Source organism: Biomphalaria glabrata, chromosome 4 (assembly GCF_947242115.1).
Source record: "Biomphalaria glabrata chromosome 4, xgBioGlab47.1, whole genome shotgun sequence".
Lineage (NCBI taxonomy): Eukaryota > Metazoa > Mollusca > Gastropoda > Planorbidae > Biomphalaria > Biomphalaria glabrata.
The window spans coordinates 14,104,681-14,128,286 of record NC_074714.1 but is presented as its reverse complement, the minus strand read 5'-3'; the positions used below and the strand labels follow the sequence as shown (position 1 = coordinate 14,128,286).

The following is a 23,606-nucleotide window of genomic DNA, read 5'->3' as shown; positions in this document are numbered from 1 at the left end:
AACAAATGATACAATTTCACTCAATGTAAGCGAGTTGCTCTTTCATTTTTTATTTTTTTTTAAATGGAGATAGAGGATGAAAAGTTTTTTGTTTGCATGGAAAGTGGACTAAACGTTCAGACTACTACTTGTCAACGTTTATACGGATCTCAACTTTGTTCAAGTCAGGAAGAGGAAGTCACGTTCATGAAGTACTGTCTTATCTTACAAAGTTCAAGGCGAGGTGGTACCAACCATTGACTTACGTTGACCACTTACTGTAACTTATCTCTAAATTCTGGGAAACCAAGAACTTCAATTTCCCCCCTCCCCCACCCCACTGAGTTTTCCTGTTCATAAAGAGAATTCATGGGGCGAATGGTGCATCTAGGCTATCGTTCATAATGTTGCTTTGTTTTCAACTAGCTTTAGTCCATCCTGCCCGACTTGAGATATTCACTTTCCTGACCCTCTATAACTATGAACGGTTCTTAGATCAACGAGTTACAGTCCAGGAATTGACATAAGAAGATCTAGATTTCCCATTCTCTCGTCTGATTTCAGCCATGTCCTTTTTATTTCCACTCCAGACTGCAGGAAGAGAACATTGAAACACCGGGGAAAACAAAATCTATACTCTAATTAAAAACGAATCAAACAACAACTTAATTTCCTCTACCGGTAACAGTCTAAGGGTTCATTAAAATGTGAGAAACAAGGGACAGAGCAAAAGTAAATTGATTTTCTTTTGTACAAACAATATTAAAGGGAATGGGTAGTAGACCTCTTCACGATCTTCTCTTATCGTTATTTTAATTGTTGTATTTAATGTGTTTTTTTGTTGTTGATGTTTTTTTAAACAATCAATGGCGAGTCTGTGGTGTGAGATTGTGCCAGGGTGTATGTGTGTGCGTGCGTGCGTATGTTTGTTTGCGCGTGTGTCTGTGTGTGCTTGAGCCTATTTCGAAACACATAAAAAATTTTTTTTTTTTTTTACAAGAGAATGTATTCCGTAACTATATAATGAAAAATAATGTTGAATGCATGGATCAGGTCCATGATACTGAATTATTAATAAGGTAGAATAGGTCATTGATAATCAGTCATCATATAAAATGGATCACTTTACTGTAGATTTGGTTACATATCAAACTTGCACACATTGCACTGGCCTATGCACAGACACTATACTTTTCTTCAGTAGAAACAATGAAAAAAAAAGTAAATAGTTCAGTCAAAGTAACTCGTGCAACACAGCGTGGATTAAATGCGACAGCGGAAACACAGCCAGTTTGATGCCTCAAGATGTATCCCTACGCCCCATTTCTGGCACAAATGTCAACAGGCGCCCACAGCTAACTACTACCGCTTAATGCTAGGCAAAGGACATGATGGTGAAGATCATGTATGATTATGATAAAATGACCTTACAACGAGATAGCGATGAGGTAAACAAATAAAAAAGGATAGTATTTACAATGAGAATTTAGTATCATGCAAATAAAATACTAAGTTTTGGTATTAAGAATGACCAATAAGTAGATATATAATGCACATGAAATAGCAAGAGTGTAGTAGACCAAACTACTGTATTGTATTTAAAAAAAAAGTCATTCAGTAAAATTCACATATTTGCTTAAATTTAGTATTAATCAATAATTATAAAAAACATAGAACTGCCTATTAATACGCTGGGAGTTGAGGGGGGGGGGGGAAATGTGTCATGTCATGTACGCGTCAAGGTCGTATGTTTAAAATAATTTATTTCGTTTGCCACTGACGTATTACTAGAACATAAAGTAATTGCGCAGCATGAAGATATTTGTGTCTAAGACGCCATTAGAATTGTCCATACATACCAAAAAAACTTAGATAGTTCCAGCTTTAGACGTAGATTGTAAAGACTATACAAGAAGGTGCATTTATTGTTTCGGGGCCTCAGTGACTGCTGTAAATGTATGAAAATTAAATTGTAATTTTTATTCATGAAGTGTGTTCATCATTATTGTGATTCCAAGTTCTGGAATAAAAGCTTTGTATTTATCTTAAAAATATTTCTGTATGAGTTCAAACTAGTATCTCCGGTATTACAATGGTGCTTGAGTGATCAGACATTAACTTGGGGGAGTAAATATATTTAATTACTCAACCACAATCGCATCGTATGATCTACACAATCCCATCGTTGCAACATGTAAGATTTGAAGAAAAAAAAATCCTAATGGATGAATCACGAGGACTGTATGTATTGTTCTAAAGGAACAGACGGAAGAATGAAGCCTCCAGATGACACGTCGAGAGGGACAATGCTATGATTCACAAAGAGGGGGGAGGGTGAAGTCTGAGCACGTTTAGCTTCAACTGGAACAAAAAAAAGAGGGGGGGGCTGAGGTGGTTTGGGTTGGGGGGGGGGGGCTATAAGGAGTGGTGCCCAAGGAGAGATAGGGCTAAAAGGAGGTGAGACACATTATTGGGATTGGGGTGAGTGTGGGGGCCTCTACAACAAATCGATTCCATGAGATGGGCTCAAGAGTTGATCTAACAAAAGCTGCGAATTCAGACCTTTCTTTTTTAGGGGGGGGGGGGATTAGATACCGGATATGAGGGATACCAGGAAAGATAAAAGTTGGTAAAACGGAATCCCACGTGATAATTGATGCAATATCTTGTGACAGAGAACGTCAGCATGCAATATGTGTTGTCACATAGCGCTAAGGTTACCAAACATTATAGGGCCTATTTGTTGGGGGTCCAATGTTTTCTTCAGTAAAGAGTGAATTATCTTTTGAACTACCGCCTTTTTATTTTTAAGAAAATGACAAACTATGAAATACAAAATGTGTCATTTCAATCATTTGACAGCGGTCAAACCACTAAGTATTTCTTACCAGTTTTGGGGGTTTTTTTAGCTTATGTTTTTAACATTTTTATACTGAAAAAGAAAATAAGAAATCGCATACATGATTTGAGATACAAGCATGTTAAGGACTAAGCCAAAGACTTATACATATTATATCTAGACTGGAAATGGGAAACAAATTCTTAACCGCGATTGATCGATTCACAGACCTATATATATATTGTCATGGCCAGGGGTGTCAATGGGGTTAAGCTCCCATTGTCTATAAAGTACTCCTAATGGCATGCGTCTCAAATAGCCTCTGACAACTAAGTCCAGCACCTGGCCTGCTCGTGTGGCTTAGATATTAAGCCCGGCGAAACTGCTCTTACTAACAGGTGAAGGGGTGAAGGCGGATACCTGGCGCCACAAAACCGGGAGCTTCGGGCAGATGGAGCTCGTCAGCCTAGTAAGGCAGTTCATCTAGGAGAGGGGTACTCTGACTTCAAACCCCCGCTGCCTTGCGGTACTGAGGCTTCAGGAGACAACCTCGAGGAGAAATCAGGAGTGAAGCCCCTTAGGCGTTGGGAGTATCAGCTATGAAATTCCCTCCGGCAGCTTCTGCAACTGAGTTGGTGCCAAATGTAATGCGATGCGTTCCTTTGGATCACATCAGCAAGGTCGAGAGAGGGATCATGACGCATGGGCCACCCATGACCCCTTTATCCAAGGCCCAGGAATGCGCCCCGGAGAGGAAACTCTGGTGCTGCTGCAAAGCGGCTAAAACAACACGGGAGACAACAGTTACGGGTTATAAGTCCAACTTGATTGGCGTAATGTATGGACGCCACGGGTTGTCTCTGACGGTGGGAGAGGTCTTCGCGCCTCACTGATCAGCTACCGCCCGCCTCAACCTGGGCAGCCCCCAGTCAGTTAGGTGCTGATCCGCCACAGCCTGCCTGCTCTAATGGGTGCTTAGAGCTTAGTTTAAAACGACAAGTAGGCTGGAAACTTGCACCAAGCAACAAAAGAAGAAAAATTAAACTGAAAAAGAAAATCCCTGTCATGCGACTGGCCACTTGGAATGTCAGGACAATGTGTCCTGGTCTCACTGATGATCTAAGGCAGATCGACGATGCAAGGAAGACGGCAGTTATAAACAACGAGCTAAAAAGGCTACATATTGACATTGCAGCCCTGCAAGAAACCCGACTGGCCAACTTCCCATCACTTCCAGTTTTGACGGAATTAGACGAAACGCCCTCAGTAAAGGAGCTGAGCATTGCCATTTACATGCTTGCACATGGGAAAACACCCGGAGGAGATGGCATTCCTGCTGAAGTAATTCAGGCTGGAAAACATGCCCTAATCAAACCACTCCATGAACTGCTAAGCTTGTGCTGGGAACAAGGAATGGTCCCCCAGGAATTGAAAGACTCCAACATTGTTACAATTTATAAAAATAAAGGCGACCGCTCTGATTGTAACAATTACAGAGGCATCTCACTGCTTAGCATAGTCGGAAAGGCTTTTGCTAGAGTGTTACTAAAGCGATTACAGATCCTGGCAGATCGTGTTTATCCAGAGTCGCAGTGTGGCTTTAGGGCAGGAAGATCTACAACAGATATGATTTTCTCTCTGCGGCAGCTACAGGAGAAGAGCAGAGAACAAAAGCAGCCCCTCTTCATAGCTTTTATTGATTTGACCAAGGCCTTTGACCTTGTTAGCAGAAGCGGTCTGTTTGCTGTACTAGAGAGAATCGGCTGTCCAAATAAGTTAAGAAAACTAGTGTCAGCTTTTCACGAAAATATGCAGGGCACCGTTCAGTTTGAAAGTTCTTCCTCCAGGCCATTCTCCATTAAGAGCGATGTAAAACAAGGATGTGTACTGGCCCCTACACTATTTGGCATCTTCTTCTCAGTCGTACTATCCAGTGCTTTTAAATCCCTGGAAGACGGAATATACATCCATAGCAGATCCGATGGAAGGCTCTTTAACCTGGCACGTCTTAAAGCCAAAACGAAAAGGCGTCGTATCTTGATAAGGGAGCTGCTGTTTGCCGATGACGCGGCACTCGTATCTCACTCACAAGGAGGTCTACAGAAGCTAGTGAACGCCTTAGCAGCTGCTTGTCAAGAGTTTAGCCTTACTATAAGTCTCTCCAAGACCGAAATCCTGGCACAAGACGTTGCAGAAATACCTATAATACAAATTGGGAACCACACCCTTTCAGTGGTGCAGGAATTTACCTACTTGGGTTCAACAATTGTCAGTAACCTAGACTTAGACATCGAGCTGACAAAAAGGATAGGAAAAGCTACCACAGCATTGGCAAAACTCTCCAAGCGCGTCTGGGAAAATGGTAAATTGACCACAGCGACCAAAATCCTAGTCTACAACGCCTGTGTTGTGAGCACTCTCCTTTATGGCAGTGAAAGCTGGTCAACATACATGTACCAAGAGCACAGATTGAATAGTTTCCACTTGCGCTGCCTGAGACGCATAATGGGCATCTCTTGGAGGGACCATGTCTCCAATCAGGAAGTTTTGAAACTGGCCAATATGAACAGCATGTATGCTCTCCTGACACAAAGGAGATTACGCTGGCTCGGACATGTCACCCGCATGCCAGATGGTAGAATCCCGAAAGATATCTTATATGCTGAGCTTGTGGAAGGAGTCAGACCCAAGGGCCGCCCAAGACTAACATATAGAGATGTCTGCAAGCGAGGCATGAGAGCCTCAGGCATTAGTGAAAGTATGTGGGAAAACATAGCCAAAGACCGGAATGCATGGAGACAGACTGTGCGTGCTGGGACAACCCTTGCTGAGAACAAAAGAAATGAAGCGGCTTTAATCAAGAGGGAAAAAAAGAAAGCTGCCATGTCTGCTAGCCCTAAATCAGAAGCATACAAATGTACGAATTGTGGCAAAGTCTGCCGTTCTAGAATCGGCTTGATTAGCCACACCAGATTCTGCCCCGTCTCAAGATTAAGCCAAAACCAGTGACTCACTTGGGCGCATCCATTGCCTTTCGAGACAAAAGGAGCCATATATATATATATATATATATATATATATATATATATATATATATATATATATATATATATATAATATATATATATATATATATATATATATATATATAAATAAATATATATATATATATATATATTTATGTACGTAACGCTTTTTCAAGCTTTAATGAAAGTCGCCACAATAAATCTTTTCTGTCTTAGAAAGGTTATGATCTTTAGTTTTCAAAGCTTAGAAATAATGCAAAATTATTTCTCAGATTTTCTTTAGAATGGGCTATTAATCACAGAACTATATTTTCACGCAAATATACGAAACAAAGCTATTTCCTGTTAGTTTCCATCGAGATAATGTTTCGAAAACCCTAGATCGAAATAATTTATGTTTGTTGATTTTAATCTTATGTAGCCTACATATAAATAGATTGATTACCTAGATCTTTCTAGATTATGTATTTAAAAATTGCAAAATAATAATTATGAGTCGAGAGTACTCTTATTTTTGATGTTCAATTACTAGATCTAGATCTAAAAATGAAATTATGTGTTACATAGGTTCTATTAGGGTTGAAAAAAAATATTTACTTCCTCTAGCTACTTTACAAAACATCGCCTTATTTCAATATAGTTAACAATAATAAAAAAAAAATTTATCGCTGATATGTCCATTGTATTCTTTAAAGGCTGCGCTCAAAATCTTGACATATGCATAATACAAACATGTTAATAACTAGTATAACAGCAACAGCAGCAACAAGCTTCAATGTCGAACGCATGCACCCACGCACACAAGATGATTGACGTAGACAGATTAAAAGCCAGAGAAAGTAATCTACTCGGCCAAGACTCAATCAGTCCCGACTGTGTAGTACAGCCAGTCAGACAATGCTTCGATTCTCCGATACTAAAAAAAGGCAATGCCATTGCCATCCAATCCGAATTAAGGACACCAATGACACGACCATAACACCAGATCTAGCCATTAACAGAGATATTGAACAGCACTAATGGATCCAATAAGGTTTCAACATTCTAGTCAATTTTCTTTAGCGGTTTGAAAGAAAATTGATGGTTGGATAACATATTATTCAACGTAAGTATAAACTAGTATTTTCTATCAATGAGACTCAACAGCAGCAAAGAAACAACAAAAGATAATAATCATCTCTTCTACTGTGATTTTTCTACATTCAACCTTTTATCTCTAAGCATTCCATGAGCAGTCTCTTCAGTTATTAAAAAATATATATATATTTCCGCTGCGCTCTCTACACCAGTGTTAGCAGTCATGTACGAACTCGTTCTAAGAGTCATTAAAGCATTCAGTCGTATTCCTGAAACAGTGAAACTAAAGGATTGACGAAGATTAAATATTCAAAAAGTTTAAACGACATGATTAGTGGATAGAGCTGGGCATAAAGATTTTATTTTCAATGTATAAGAACAGATAACAGAAAGCTTAAGTTTCAAAAGAAACACTACTGATCCCTATGCACTTAACAACACATGACTTGAGTACCGGTGCCTCCAACTGGCTTCCTAACCTACACGTAAGCTTATATGAAGAAATATTGTAGGCCAAACTAGGAAATATACCAGCTATATGAAGCCCAGGATAGATCAGAATAGAAAAATGTGCTATAGCAGACCAGGGCATGAAGATGTAAAGCTCAGGATAGATGAGAATGGAGAGATGTGAAAGCAGGCAAGGACCCTCCATGGGCTGTAGCGCCACTAAGATGGAAACTAGGAAAGCAGTATTCTGGATTATTCATACATGTTTTACCTTGAAATCCTACTTTGTACAAGACAGCTCGATTAGATTCAACAGTACACTCTGCACTAGAGTATCAGTGATCACGAACAAAAAACCTGACGCATAGGATTTCAGTTCTGTCGAGGCATTAAGAGTTGGCAGGCAGAGCGATCAAATGGTTGTCTCTGGGCGCCAAGTTCAGGGGAAGTTTGATGATGGCGCACCATAAAATTATGCGCATACGGAGGCAAAAAAAAAAGTGCGTGCCCTTTGCTCAAGTACTTAATACTTAATACCATCTATAATTTAACAAAAAAACTTCAATACAAAAAACAAACAAACAGGAATCACCATTTATTTTGTTATTTGTATGTATATACCAAAGAGATATTTGGCCTATTATAGAATATTGATGATCTGTCAAGTTCTGAACTTTAAACAAAAGCAGTGTTAGAGCATAGTGCAAGCACATATACACACTATGCAGTGCAAGCAAGCACATACACACACTATGCAGTGCAAGCAAGCACATATACACACTATGCCTAGACACTGCAGAGCTGCACTGAACACGTCGATCAACAAGACTGATCGATCTAGACTGGCATTCTGAGTCTATAACCCCCCCCCCCACCCCCCCCCCCCAGCCGTTCTGTTCCAATTGCTGCCTTGTTCCCATGTGGTCAATCACACTCAGCTGCCAACTTCGATTTCGTCAATTCGGGAAGTTGGAGGTCAAACATGGACGTACAAAGCAAAACTGGTTTTTATAAAAGTAGCCGCACGACTTCAGTGATCCCCGGACTGTTTAGATCAGAGTCGATACAGCCTTTATGAGACCAGATATAGGGACTCTACATTTGGATATGTTCAAGATTTCAAACAGGACATAGCCCTAATTTAATTCTGGCAACTGAACTATACATTAGCTAGGAAACTGTTCTGAATTGTTAAACATGAATCAAAGCAGCAATGCACCGACTCAAAGTTATTAACAAAATACTAATTGTATGTATTTCCTTGTATTAATTTGTAATAAATATAAGTATTTTAAAAGAATGATTACAAAACTTTTAGGTATGGCAGCACACTTGAATTAATTTGTATATACTAATTTGCCAATGTATCAAATTTAGTATATCAACTCCCACAGAAATACAAACTAAAGGTATTAGCAACCAAGTACTAAGGCATAAGCCCAACCGTGAATTGTTATTATATAGGTAATAAATTTTATGCCTGCTACAATTGAGTTTAGTTTTGAATCTAAGTGTTTGTTGTGATAGTACTCAGTAGATCTAGTAGAATTACGCAACAACAAATTTGGTGTGAATAAGAATATTTAAATAATACAAAAGAGACATTCTTATACTACCAGAAGAGGTATAACAAGAATACAATGAAACGAAAGTTTACAATATCGGCTTAGTTCTACTAGCTGTTTGGAGCTACAAACCAATATCGAATTTAGGATGACAGACGGCCATCAATGTTGGAAGGAATAGAACCCTTGAATGGCAATCAACACTAGAGATCTTGAACGAAGAAATATTTGCATCGTATTTTAAAAAATGCATAATATTTATGTGTTCTCCTAAGAAAACATCCGTTCATATTAATGTGTGTACAAGCCAGAGTGTGTACACATGAAGAACAAAATCCGTTCTCAGCAATATTTCATTCCAGATATAAAAAAAAGAAAAGAAATTGATTCACAACCAATGTTTTTATTTCCCTTCCTTCCCAAAAACAAAGGGACTTAATTCAGAACGTGCAAAAACTACAGCAGAAGAGATTAATATAGATTTTCCAATCCATCATTATGCAATACGTTTTGCCTGGAATGTTACATCAGAGTTTCCTTATCAGATTACATATCAAAGTGTACACATATAATCCAATGACGCAATCAAACCAAGAATTAATTAGTAATTAATGAGTATGTTAATGGGGTGAGGGGCTGGGTTTATGGTTCTTATGCTAATGAATTAAGACATTAATAAAAATGTGTGTATTTGAATAAAAGTATCCATTCAAATAATATTTGTAGAATAAAGACTACGAATATTAAGTGTCAAGGTCGAGGTTGTTTCAATTGTAATTTACCAATTTATCAATACTACTAATAGCAGCCATGGGAGTTGTTTTTTTTTAAAAAGGGTTCTGGTTCTTCCTTATATGATAGAAAAACCAATTTTTAACAAGATTCTGCCAACGCCTTTGGGTACCGGTACATTTTTTTTCTTGCTGTATTGGTTCATAATCCAAAGTGCAATACAAATTGATTGGTTCATGAGTGTAAGTCCAATGTGAACATCACGTGTTCGACTACAATTATCGGCAACGTCTTGTTAGGGTTAAAGTCTTCAGGGGTACGGGAATGAATTTGGAAATTTTGGTAAATGTCTATAAATCAGAAGTCTAACTCCAACAACAAGAGAAAACAAAAGCTAAACATGATCTAAGTTGCTTAATAATGTAAACAAAAAATAAAAAAATTTCCTTGAACTCATTTCCCGGTACTACAGCACCAAAATGCCATTACACAAATACCGTTAATAGGACGTGATATACAGTTGCCAAGATGCAAAGAGCCCATTTAGCTAACAAAAAAAAAATATCCACAGATAACGGCCAGATACTTGGATAACGCAGCTTGTTAGTTTCAATAATTCATGACCGTCATACAATGCATCCAAGTCCGCTCCAGACAGGGTGGGCAGTGGAAGAGACGAAAGAAAAAAGGTTTTAAAAGAGGGAAAGTTGAGGTGGGGTCCAATCGATTATTCCATTATGACGGCTTTTTCAGTTGCCATGCACCGTGGTGAGGTGTCCCTTCACTGCAACAAGTTCACAGTTGGCACACTATTGATGGCCCACAAGAGCCGAACGCACAAACAAGTAATGATAATAATGTGAAAGGGCAACTTGTTGTGAGTGAAAATGGTGTAGTCTATGCTTTTGTAGGTCTGATCTAGTAACATGATACAGACAAACGGAAGCAGAGAGAGAGAGAGAAAGAGAGAGCAAACTTTTCATTTAATAGAAACCGGGGACGCGTGAGTAGCCACTGGACCATGACGACACGAAACTTTGTGTTGTTCATTCTAAACGTCTAGCTAGTCAAAGTTTTATCCATTTCATCATCATCATCGGTGGCGCGGCTTCCGAACCGGAGGGTCCCTGGTTCGAATCCTGGTGAAGAGTGAGATTTTTAATTTACGTATTTTTAGGGCGCCTCAGAGTACACCCAGCTCTAATTTTTATTGTTTAATTGATTCTTGTGTTGTCAGTTTAAAGAAACAATTGTGCAAAGTTTCAGCTTAATCAGAGATTGTGTGTGGGAGAAATAACGTGTCCAAACCTTTTACCAGACAGACAGGGTGAGTTGATATAAGCTTTGTAAAAAAAAAATTACTTTTGATTCTGTTAAAACAGTTGTTTCATTAAACTTTAGACTGATGAATGAAAAAGCTCCGCTAGCACAGCAACTGAGCAATAAAACGTGTCCTTTAGAAGTTTGTTGTCAGTTTTTTTTTAAGTTTAAAAATTCAATTAACAAGGAAAATTAAAAAAAAACAACAACAACATTAAAATGCAATCTTAAACAGAAATAAAATCAATAGTAATTGTACACTAATTAAAAGCCTTGCAATGATGGGACAAAGCAATGCTGCAAAAAGAATCCATGAATTAACAAGCTTCTAAGAAACAGTCGATAGAGAATGCAATGTCCGGTCGTAATTAAAAATAAAGGTTTCCCTTCTTGCAAGTTTATTTGTTCATCCTATTTTAATGTCTGTTGTAAACATCAACATCATCGTCTAACAAAGAACATCATCCAGTTAGCAATGTACGCGGACAACTAAAGTAAATGTAGTATGAGCTTGATAGCACAACCATGTTTCAGAAGGTCAAACCTGAGCTTGATATTTCAACCATCTCAGATACAATCTGAATTTGATAGCAAACTTATCTTCTGTAAGATGCAATCTGAATTTGAAATCTCAACCATCTTTTGTAAGATGCAATCTGAATTTGAAATCTCAACCATCTTTTGTAAGATGCAATCTGAATTTGAAATCTCAACCATCTTTTGTAAGATGCAATCTGAATTTGATATCTCAACCATCTTTTGTAAGATACAATTTCAACTTGATATCAAACTTATCTTCTGTAAGATGCAATCTGAATTCATCTTCAAAATATGAAGACAAAGTTTCCAAAGATGCGATCTGAACTCGATAGCAAACCCATCTTTGGACAAATGCAGACTAAAGTTGATAGAAGAATCTTTCCAAAGATGCAGTTTGAATATAAAAGAAGACCAGTTTTACGTAACATGCACTAAGATTTTGTTGAAACACTCATCTTGAGAACTTGTGTCTGTAAGGTGTGAATGACGGCTGCGTTTCATACCATATTATATAATGAAAGAAGACCTATCTGGGGACTTTTTGAAAATGATGTGCTGTGCAAATTAATGTGTCAGTAAATGACGTTCTATAGTACATTCACATCCTTGGCAAGCCTGCATCCAATATAACAAGGCTAGCCCTAACCTGGAACCCTCAAGGAAGGAGGAAAAAGGACGGCCAAGGAATACATGACGTCGCGATTTGGAAGCAGATGGGCAAGAAAGAGGGAACAACAGGCAGAGATGAGATTTGATGAGATAGTACATTCTTTGCAAGGAAGAATGTTCAGTGGGAAGTAAAGGTAGAAAGTATATTGTTGAATGTCATCTGATATAGAGTGAGATCCAAAAAGCAACATCCAAAGTGAGTTCACTAAAACTAAAGGTGACTTTGCAAGTCATTTCAAGCTTGGACCATCATTTTAGAAGAACATAATAGAACTATGGTTTTCTAGTTGGATCACAAACGTGAGTCACGCCCTATCTCTGTGTCTGATTATCTCCCGATGACTGATCTCAATGAAAGCACCCCTACCTCCCTGAATCTTTAACAAGGCGCCCTGCATAGTGCTTGCAGGTCTCGTAGACAGCAGAGTAAGTTGAATCAATACAATAAAGCACTCAACCATTCAGAACTTCTTTTAATTACTAATGTTTTATAAAGATTTCCATTTACAAACCAGCTTCGGGTATTCTCTTAACCAATTCAGACATCGGAGTGATAGAAGGAAAAAAATTCAAAGCAATAAAAGTTACAGCGCAAAACAAAAAGTCTAGCTCTTCACAGCGAACTACCGCCTGCAATATCTCTCTGCGACATCTAGCCAGTGAAACAAAAGGATACAGTACTAGAAGTTTTTGTTTTCATATCACATTTAGGACTTTTTAAATTTAATAACCATCTCCCTTCCCCTTTAAACACATCCATCGATTTCCGCAACTTAAAAACCACTCGACCGCATGTTAAATCAAATCTATACTCCTGTAAATAACTTAGTATTATCAACACAGGGATAGATTGCACGAAGCTCAGCCAGACAAGGGAGTGAGAAGGCAACTATGTAGCTATGACATTTCTGGCACACAATGATTTGTTCAATTTGACACGTGAGATTTTCCTGAGCTGCGGAAACACGCTGACAAGTTACTTTTAATTTCCAGCCAGACAACATGGTGGATGCCATTCAAATTGATACACTTTATTTATGACCCATGAACAAATAAAATGGTATGGTCACTTAATAAGAAGGACAACCAAATAACCAACACTCAGAGCTTACGTCATGAGATACTCGTACAAGGAGAGAGGAAAGCCAAGAAAAAGTTGGAATGTGGAATTAAAGCGATATTTAAAAAAAAGGATCTATGAGCTAACATAAGATAGTAACCTTCTGCGACAACTCTTCGAAAGAAGGATAAAGTGTTAAATACAAAACAAGAGAAATGAATGTTCTTCATAAATAATAAGACCCTGTCAAATAATATACTAGATAGATTCCCATAGATACTTGAGCAATGTTCCTCATAAATAATAAAATCCTGTCAAATAATATATTAGATAGATTCCCATGAATACTTGAGCAATATTCCTCATAAATAATAAGAGTCTGTCAAATAATATACTAGATAGATTCCCATAGATACTTGAGCAATATTCCTCATAAATAATAAGAGCCTGTCAAATAATATACTAGATAGATTCCCATGAATACTTGAGCAATATTCCTCATAAATAATAAGAGCCTGTCAAATAATATACTAGATAGATTCCCATAGATACTTGAGCAATGTTCCTCATAAATAATAAGAGCCTGTCAAATAATATACTAGATAGATTCCCATAGATACTTGAGCAATGTTCCTCATAAATAATAAGAGCCTGTCAAATAATATACTAGATAGATACCCATAGATACTTGAGCAATGTTCCTCATAAATAATAAGAGCCTGTCAAATAATATACTAGAAAGATTCCCATAGATACTTTAGCAATGTTCCTCATAAATAATAAGAGCCTGTCAAATAATATACTAGATAGATTCCCATAGATACTTGAGCAATGTTCCTCATAAATAATAAGAGCCTGTCAAATAATATACTAGATAGATTCCCATAGGTACTTGAGCAATGTTCCTCATAAATAATAAGAGCCTGTCAAATAATATACTAGATAGATTCCCATAGATACTTGAGCAATATTCCTCATAAATAATAAGAGCCTGTCAAATAATATACTAGATAGATTCCCATGAATACTTGAGCAATATTCCTCATAAATAATAAGAGCCTGTCAAATAATATACTAGATAGATTCCCATAGATACTTGAGCAATGTTCCTCATAAATAATAAGAGCCTGTCAAATAATATATTAGATAGATTCCCATGAATACTTGAGCAATATTCCTCATAAATAATAAGAGCCTGTCAAATAATATACTAGATAGATTCCCATAGATACTTGAGCAATATTCCTCATAAATAATAAGAGCCTGTCAAATAATATACTAGATAGATTCCCATAGATACTTGAGCAATATTCCTCATAAATAATAAGAGCCTGTCAAATAATATACTAGATAGATTCCCATAGATACTTGAGCAATATTCCTCATAAATAATAAGAGCCTGTCAAATAATATACTATATAGATTCCCATAGATACTTGAGCAATATTCCTCATAAATAATAAGAGCCTGTCAAATAATATACTAGATAGATTCCCATAGATACTTGAGCAATATTCCTCATAAATAATAAGAGCCTGTCAAATAATATACTAGATAGATTCCCATAGATACTTGAGCAATATTCCTCATAAATAATAAGAGCCTGTCAAATAATATACTATATAGATTCCCATAGATACTTGAGCAATATTCCTCATAAATAATAAGAGCCTGTCAAATAATATACTAGATAGATTCCCATAGATACTTGAGCAATATTCCTCATAAATAATAAGAGCCTGTCAAATAATATACTAGATAGATTCCCATAGATACTTGAGCAATATTCCTCATAAATAATAAGAGCCTGTCAAATAATATACTAGATAGATTCCCATGAATACTTGAGCAATATTCCTCATAAATAATAAGACCCTGTCAAATAATATACTAGATAGATTCCCATAGATACTTGAGCAATGTTCCTCATAAATAATAAGAGCCTGTCAAATAATATACTAGATAGATTCCCATAGGTACTTGAGCAATGTTCCTCATAAATAATAAGAGCCTGTCAAATAATATATTAGATAGATTCCCATAGATACTTGAACAATGCCTTCGAATGTCCAGTAGTAGCACACTTTTGTTTAACAGAAACAAAATAAAGTTATCGGTCTGTGCGGTGCAGAGAAATAAATGGATATAAGGAACTGCCATTAGCTGTAACTATGTGTATACAAATTAGAACAAGTGGGGGGGGGGGGGGACATCAAACAATATCCCAAGATCTCAAAATATTCCGGTTCAACATGCTCTAACTGCAGTTAGGTTAACGGTGCAAGGGAAATAACTGTGTAAAATGTATTTGACTAATATTGGAATTGTAAATGTAGGCGTATGTCTCCGTAGGATCTTGAATGTCACATGGAAAGAAAAAGTGTGCACTACTGAGATCCTTGCGCGATCAGGTATTCCCAGCATCTTTACAGCCCTCAGACAACGCCGTTTGCACTGGCTTGGGCATGTTCGCTGGATGGAGGACAAGCGCATCCCGAAAGTCATCCTCTATGGTCAACTCGCGACTGGCACAAGAAAAACTGGTCACCCCCACCTCCGTTACATAGATGTAATAAAACGTGACCTCAAATCAGTGAACATCAATACTGACAATTGGGAAGACATAGCTCTGGACCGCAACAGATGGAGAGAGACAGTGACCAAGAAAGCTATGGACAGTGAAAGTACATGGGTCTCAGCTCAAGAAGAAAAACGTACAATCCGAAAAACGGCCAGCTCCTCTACCACCGAAGCTAAAGGCACCTTAACCTGCGCTATCTGTGGACGGGAAATTCTCTCCAAAATAGGGCTCCACAGCCACATGAACAAGTGCGCTCTGAGATGAACCATAGTCGTTCCACGACTGAAGGAGGCCAATGATGATATCGACCTAGCAATATAGAATTTCATGTAGGAATCAGTTCTTATTAATATCAGAGGCGTAACAAAAGTGAGCCCCTATTAGCAATTTAAAAAAAAAAAAAAACACATAGAGGACACTTTTGAATAACAGCGAAAATGTAATGGGGATCCTTTAAGTTTAACCATTCAAGAGTTCCCATTCCGTAACACGCCCATGACTGTACATTAGTCAATTCACACCAGCGGTTCTAGCAGCTTCGGGAGAGAAGCACGAAGCCAAGCCAAAGCCGTATGCATGTCTTTTGAAAACAAATATTTAAAAAATTTAAAATTTAGTTAGCACAGACTTTTGGCGTTTGAGTCTTACAAACCTAGTGGTCATGTATACAGCGTTTAGTGACTTTTGGCACGTTATCAAAATACTTAGAGAAAACAAAAAGGTGTGATATTAATTTCCACTTTTGATATAAACTATTCACAAATATTACTGTTAAAATATATTATCTTATCTAATACAGACGTTACTTCAAAAAAGAAAATGATTACGTCCTACGTTACACTATAGATTTTTCTAACAGACTTTAGCTTCAAACAATTATTTATTGTGCCAAACAAAATACGAATGAATTAAAACAATGAACCAATCGGTCCATTAATTATTGGTAATTACTTATTTTGTTTGATATCAAAAAAGGGAAATAACTTATACATTAGTGATATATAGTTGTAAATATGGACTTAATCCCCTTAGGGAAGCTTTTATGTTGTTGTTTTTATTATAAATGACAGGCATTTGAAAAAAAGAATCCAGTAATTGAGTAGTTAATATTTAAAGTCGTATTTTAACATTTTTCAACATAACATGTTGAGTGATAATAGCAAACCTAATCTACATGAATAAATTAAAATATATACAGTTACATAAATGTTTCACATGATGGCACAGCTCGGCATCGAAAGCTAAAAAAATTAAACAAATAGGCCTACTACACTTAAGATTAACATACCATAGGTCTCACAGAGGCTATTATTGGAGACGTCACGTGACCAGGAGGAGCCACCGGGAGAGAGAGCAAGGCGAGACACTAATAGATAGCGTTTATCGGGCTATTTGAGCCTCCATTGTTTCTCTAGTGGCGCGGGAAAGAAAGCAGAAACAATAATGTCAGATTGTAATGATGGGAAAGTTGTTTTTTTTTTTTTTTTTGGTGGTGGTTGGGGGGGGGGGGACTATTCAAGCTAACTTGGTTCTTTCTGCATTATGCTTTGTTTTTTGTCTAATATGCATTTCTTTTTTTTAATATTATAAAAAGTAAAATAACAAATTTAAAGACGTGTTGTTGTTTTTTTATTCCACTTACGACCCAATCATTCTGAGTTCTGACCTGAAAACCATTTCCACTCGTTGAGATTGCAACAATATCAAGTCTTTTGGTAAAACACTAAAAGTGCATGTGTGTGTTAAAGGGTCACGGTCACGTGACATACGTGTCATGTCCCGAGAGACGTGCAAACAGGAAGTTTACATTCGTGCTTTTGTTAGACACTGGCTTCGCGAACTTTGAAGTTTGAAAACAGAAAAAATGGAAAGGAGTCAATTAAAATTGAAAATTGTGACTTTATTTCCTGGTCGAAAGGTTGTTTTTTAAAAACCAATAAAAAGAGGACACAAGTTTGTATTGGGTCCCTTCAGTTAATAGGCTTCAAGCTTCATGTTAAAAATACTTTTTTGTAAATCTATATAATTACGTCATATTGTCTGCTCATAGCGTGTGTCCAATCTTCTCGTGATTTCTATTCTTGAAGAACTAAAGTGTTTTATCTCGTATAGAAAATGTATCATTTCGTCCCCTAAACAAATAACGACGGCAGACTTTGCACATTGTTCATTCAACATATTCAAAAAAACAAAACGTAGAAATAGAGTTAACACCATCGCAACAAGTCGACCCATTGTGGAGATTAAACTGGGGCTACTGGTTCAATGAGTCTTGGTGTGTGGATGGAGAAACGTGATTTATACGGCTTGTTACTTTCAGACTAATATCGGATGACCAAATGTCAAATGAAAATCATTAATTCATAGAAAAAGAAAAAAAAAACAATTCGAATACACTTTTAGAATCGTTGACTCAAAGAAGACAGCAATTTAAATAAGTTTGAGACTTGTTCCTTCACGGACATGTAGACCAATTCTTTAGGTACTTTTACTGCGGATAACGGAAATAATCTTTACTAAGCCATCGGTTACCATGACTACGATTGCTTCATTCGCCCAAACAAAACATCCATCAACCAGGCATTAGTTCCAGTTCAAACATATCATCTATAAAAAGATGGGGGAGGGGGTGTACAATAGGGGAAAGGTTAACGGAAGAGGAGCTTTGCCCACGTGACAACTGTGTCTAATACACACCAGTGTTCGTTCATCTCACGGCCGTACTATTGATTCACCTCTTACACGCCTTATTTGTGCCGCCACTGAAGGGAGCCAGCGAAGTAAAACATGAGACCTGCAACAAGATCTAATAAGGGCAGTATAATAAATGTTCTTAAAGTTTTTGTCCTTTTTTTAAGGAAAAAAATTATCTTATGAACTAAAGCGAACTTCAAAAAAACAATAATAATTAATTTCATGTCATGCAGTTAGCCACTAAAAGGTTATCAAAAAACCTTTAACAGTGATTTTAATCACTGCATTTCTAATGTAATTAATCATTGTACAAGCGAGTCTTTCACATTAGTCAAATTATTTAAAAAGGAAAGGGCAATACTTGATCACAGTCAGAACAAGAGCTACACAGATTACAAGAACAAATCTGTTGTATTATGTATGTTCGGTTGCTTGTTGACTGTATAAGGATGATAGTTGTCAGGTTTTTGATGGGAATTCGAACCGCATTGTTTGACTAGAAACAAAATGGTTATTGGCTCATCGAATATGTGTTGTTGTTTTTTTTTTAGTATATTTTTGCTAGTGTTCGGATGACAGTAGGAATAGGTATGCATCAGATGAGATTTAAATGAACGCTAACTGAGTAAAGAACAGCATTTACATTAAGCGCCAAAAGTCAAAATTGCATTTCCAACCTTTAGATCGAGCTGGAAAAGGGAACAAGGATACTGGAGTGGGATGCTTCTAGATAACCTAATTTAAAGACATTAAAATATTAAAATAGAAACTAAGATTAAACTGGTCAGAGTCTTCTTGCATGTACAGACATCCGATAAAACACAAGAATGACTAGTCACAACCCATAAAATGTCACGGAATAAGTAGAAGACACATGAACTGCATAAGGTCATAAAAGGAATGCTGACACCAGTTGTATTGCAAGGTAACTCTGGGCCCAAGTTCTGGAATACTGGGATAACGATGGTAAGCTGAATGTGACTGTACCCAAATACTGTATCTAATGTGAGAGTACATTGCCAAGAAAACAAACAAAATAAACAAAAATACTTTTAAAAAAAACAAAGCTTATATTATGTATAGTATATCAATTAGTTTGGATCAGTCAAGTAATCAAATTTGTAATAAGCCTTAGACGACTATCTATAAAGGGTACTAATTCAGCTTATACCACCACTTCAGTCAAGTACTATTTCTTTTCCTTGGAAAGGGGACTAACTCAGCTTTTACCACCACTTCAGTCAAGTAAAATTTCTTCCCCTTGTTTGAGACCAAACAAATTAATTTATTACCAATAGTTATTTAATTAATGGATTCATTTTGTTATTGATTCTTGTGTTGTCTGGTAAAAGAAATAATTGTGCAAAATTTCAACTTGATCTGAGATTGGGTGTCGGAGAAATAATGTGTACAAACTTTTGGTCTGACAGACACACAGACAGAGTTGATATAAGCATTGTAACAAGACATAAGACAGACAGACAACACACAAAGTACAAAAGTTTCTCGTGGGGTAAACGAGATCAAGTTCCTCAAACTTTGGGTCATATGAAAAGTCAGTGTCATTGGTCAACCATGTAACTTGCTAGTATTCTGAGTCACATCTTCATGTATTCTGAATGTGTCACAAGTATAAGAACCTGAAATCTGTCCAATGTCCTGACTGAAAATTTTACAACTTCATAGGAAACAAACGTATTTTTAAGCACTTTTGATAAGATGATTGTTTATCCTACTCAGTAGAAAGTCAATCTCGAGCTCAGTTTTTAAGTAGCCATACAAATATTATAAAATACTTTGAAATAAATGTGGGTGAGGACAGAATTAAGCATCATTTTGTATCTGTACAACAAAAGACGATGTGCAATCAGTGCATTAATTCAACCCTTAAATTGTAGGATAAAGTTACCAGTGATGACTCGACTGAATTAAATTTACTGTCAACAGATATTATTAATTCATGCATTTTAACTAGTGAATACATACTGTAATATTAAAGAAGGAAAAAGTCAAACAAAAACAAAAAATCGTATCTGATAGAACACTTTCACAATGGTCACAAATATGCGATAATTTTTTCTTGAAACCCTAACACATTATAATTTAATAAGACCCGGAACAGGCAATTTAAGAGTTAGCAGAGTTCATTCTACAGTACAAATGTACCATATTTCTGCACATATAACCCGCAGGTTATAGGCAGCTGTTTTCCAGGTATACAAAGGTGCAGGGTTTATAAGATCTATTTACTCATAAACAAAACATAACAGAAACTATAGACATACCGGTGGGTCTTTATTAACTCCATTATATTGCTTTATGGCTGTGAAATGTACGTTGGAAAGCTTTTTGAATATCTTATACCAAAGCCGCAGAGAATCTTTAACATACCAATAATCCATTGTGACAAGTTTACGGTACGTCACACTTTGCACATGTAGGATATATAAGGGTGCAGCATTTTGTTTGTACTTATTTTGTCAATTGTGCGGATATAGGCATATACAGGTTATAAGCATGAAAATATGGTGTAATAAGATTTAAATCAATTTGCTATTTTGCTAATTAGGCCTACTAAGTATACCAGAAATATAATTGAAGAACAATATATATAAAATGGTTAAAGTAAAAAAAAATGTAATAATTTAAAACAATTAAAATCTTACAATCAAAACAATTTTTCCGCTTGCATTTAATGAGCTCATTTGGGACCCTTTTCTGTAATAGGCCCATTTGCACCCTATTTGCTACGCCACTGGCAGACACCAGAAGAATTATTTTGAACCATGCCACTAAGTAGGCTACATTAAGAAAAAAAAAGGTTTGAGCATTCAGTGACGAGTATCAGAGGAAGAAGAAACAGAAGAAAAGGTGGATTGCTGGAGCTGGAATTGAAGCAGGAAAATCAAAAGCCAGATTTATTCAAAGGTCTAGCAATTAGTGAATGTCTGTCTGCCATGTCTCTTGAAACACCTGTCCTTGTCTGCATTAGAACAAAGAATAGGATTGGCACTGTTAGTTGGCTAATTCAGTTTTTTTTTCATATACTAATCATCACCAACTTAACAGCTATAATATTTAAAGGACCACAAAGTACATTTTACATAGAGTATGATAGAGCAAGATAATAACTTAGACTTCTTCGTCGATCGTTTCTTTTTTACAAGTAACCTCACTTTAAAAATTATTAAGAAAATTTCGTCAAAGTCTATCCGTTGTTTGAAAGTAAAATAAATATCAGGAAATAATCATGCATTTCTTGTGAAATTTTCATGCAAATAACTCAAATAGTTTATAAGTTACAGCATTTTTATTGCAAAATTTCCCTTTTTCGGTCACGAAATATTTTTAAAAATATAGGCAAAATTTTCGCCACTAAAATTGCTATAACTTCTGTTCTAATTATCTTATAAACATAAATTAGGTATCAATAAATTCAGTTTAAAGAGCTCTATCTAACTATATCAGTTTCATTACAATATATTGAGTTTGAAATTTTTATCAAAGTACCTACTTAAGGCTCACTTAACTTAAGGCTAATGTGGGTCAAATTTGTCTGAATTAAATGAAAACACATGGCCTCTTTGACCTTAAATATAATAACCTTTTTTAGGTTAGGGGTACAAATATAAGTAGTCATCCTTATTCTCTTTAAACTATAACTATAGTCAGAAGATATTGATACTTCATTTTCTTTTCTATGTCGACTATGTCGAACCATTGTGACTGTCAAATAATGCGCTGTCAAAGTCAAACTTTGAAATTTTGGCCTAACACTCTATGTATGTATACTATAGATTTAGGTGTCCGAATAGCATAAACTACTCTAGAATAGATCTAGATCTAGAGAGTAGAGTTTACCAGTTTACTAGAATAACTAAATAAGAATATTAAAAATAGTTTAATTTACAGTATGAGCATTGACCCCATTGAGCCCCATTGTTTCTAGTATTACTATTTTTACTAGATCTAGATTAGACTAGATCTAGTATTACTAAAGTATTAGATTTAATTAGATCTAAATCTAGATTCTAGATCTAGTTTAAGTTTTTAGTATGATGAGTATTAACTTTTATTAAGTCAATTAAGTATTACTATTACATCTAGATTAAGTATTATTAGTTCAATTGAACTTCAATTACTTCAAGTTCAATAGTCAATTAATGAATTATTATTATTATAGACAATATTTGTCAATAAAAATAGTTGAATAGATTCAATAGATGATTTCTTTTTGATAGATCATGGACTACTCACATGTAAAGTTTCTAGATCTCTAAGACTAAGATTTAGAATAGAATAAATAGATCTAGAGAGTCTAGATCTACATTAGATGATTTGTAGGATAGATCTCTATTATAGTTCTTATACTATAACAAATCAATATTGACTATAGATCTATACTATATACAATGAGACGACTCTGGTTGCTCACATAAAAAAAAAGAGTACAATCCCTTGTGGTATCGATCACAATCAAGTTTTCTAGGCTATAAATGTTTTATAAATAAGAGGATAGCAGGTGGCCCTGTGGCGCAACGGTAGCGCGTCTGACTCCAGATCAGAAGGTTGCGTGTTCAAATCACGTCGGGGTCAGCGATATTTTTGCTTTTTTTGGGGGGGGGGAGGAGGGGCGTTTTCCAAAAAAAAAAAAAGGTAGGCTATTAATTATAACCTCTAGATCTAAAACTTACTGAGACGTACAAGTAAGAACAAGGAGAGTTTAGTTACAGCTAATAAAAAGTTTATTTAGGAACAAAAGAATAAGATCATTAAAAGAAAACGGACATAAAGGCCTACAAAAGCAAGTCAAACAATGAACAAAAAATCAAACTAGTAGGACAGGTTCAGTCAAAATAATCAAAGAACCGCCACCACAGAGGTACAATAGTGTCTCATCTCAAAAACAAAACGATGGCTTTCAATAATATATTACAGGTCCTAACAGTCAAAGGACCGTCCTCCATGAGACACACTACTGTCTCGTATCAAGACAAAAGTTTGTCTTTTACATACTATACGACCCAAATCTGGTCTTGATAGAAAAAAAAACCCACATACAGGAAAGGATAAG

General features: G+C 36.2%; 1 protein-coding gene and 1 non-coding gene across 2 annotated transcripts in view; one reads left to right on the top strand and one right to left on the bottom strand.

Moving 5' to 3' along the window:
• The window catches only part of LOC106053155 (neuroglian-like), a 104,164-nt gene extending 81,229 nt beyond the window's left edge, over positions 1-22,935 (bottom strand). Inside the window, exon 1 of the mRNA XM_056025306.1 lies at positions 22,790-22,935. The gene's annotated coding sequence lies outside the window, so the exon portion shown is untranslated. The remainder of the gene's footprint in view (positions 1-22,789) is intronic.
• Positions 22,936-23,056: 121 nt separating this feature from the next.
• On the top strand, positions 23,057-23,128 carry Trnaw-cca (transfer RNA tryptophan (anticodon CCA)). Its single transcript has one exon. It is a non-coding gene; the product is annotated as a tRNA-Trp (tRNA).
• Positions 23,129-23,606: the final 478 nt, after the last annotated feature.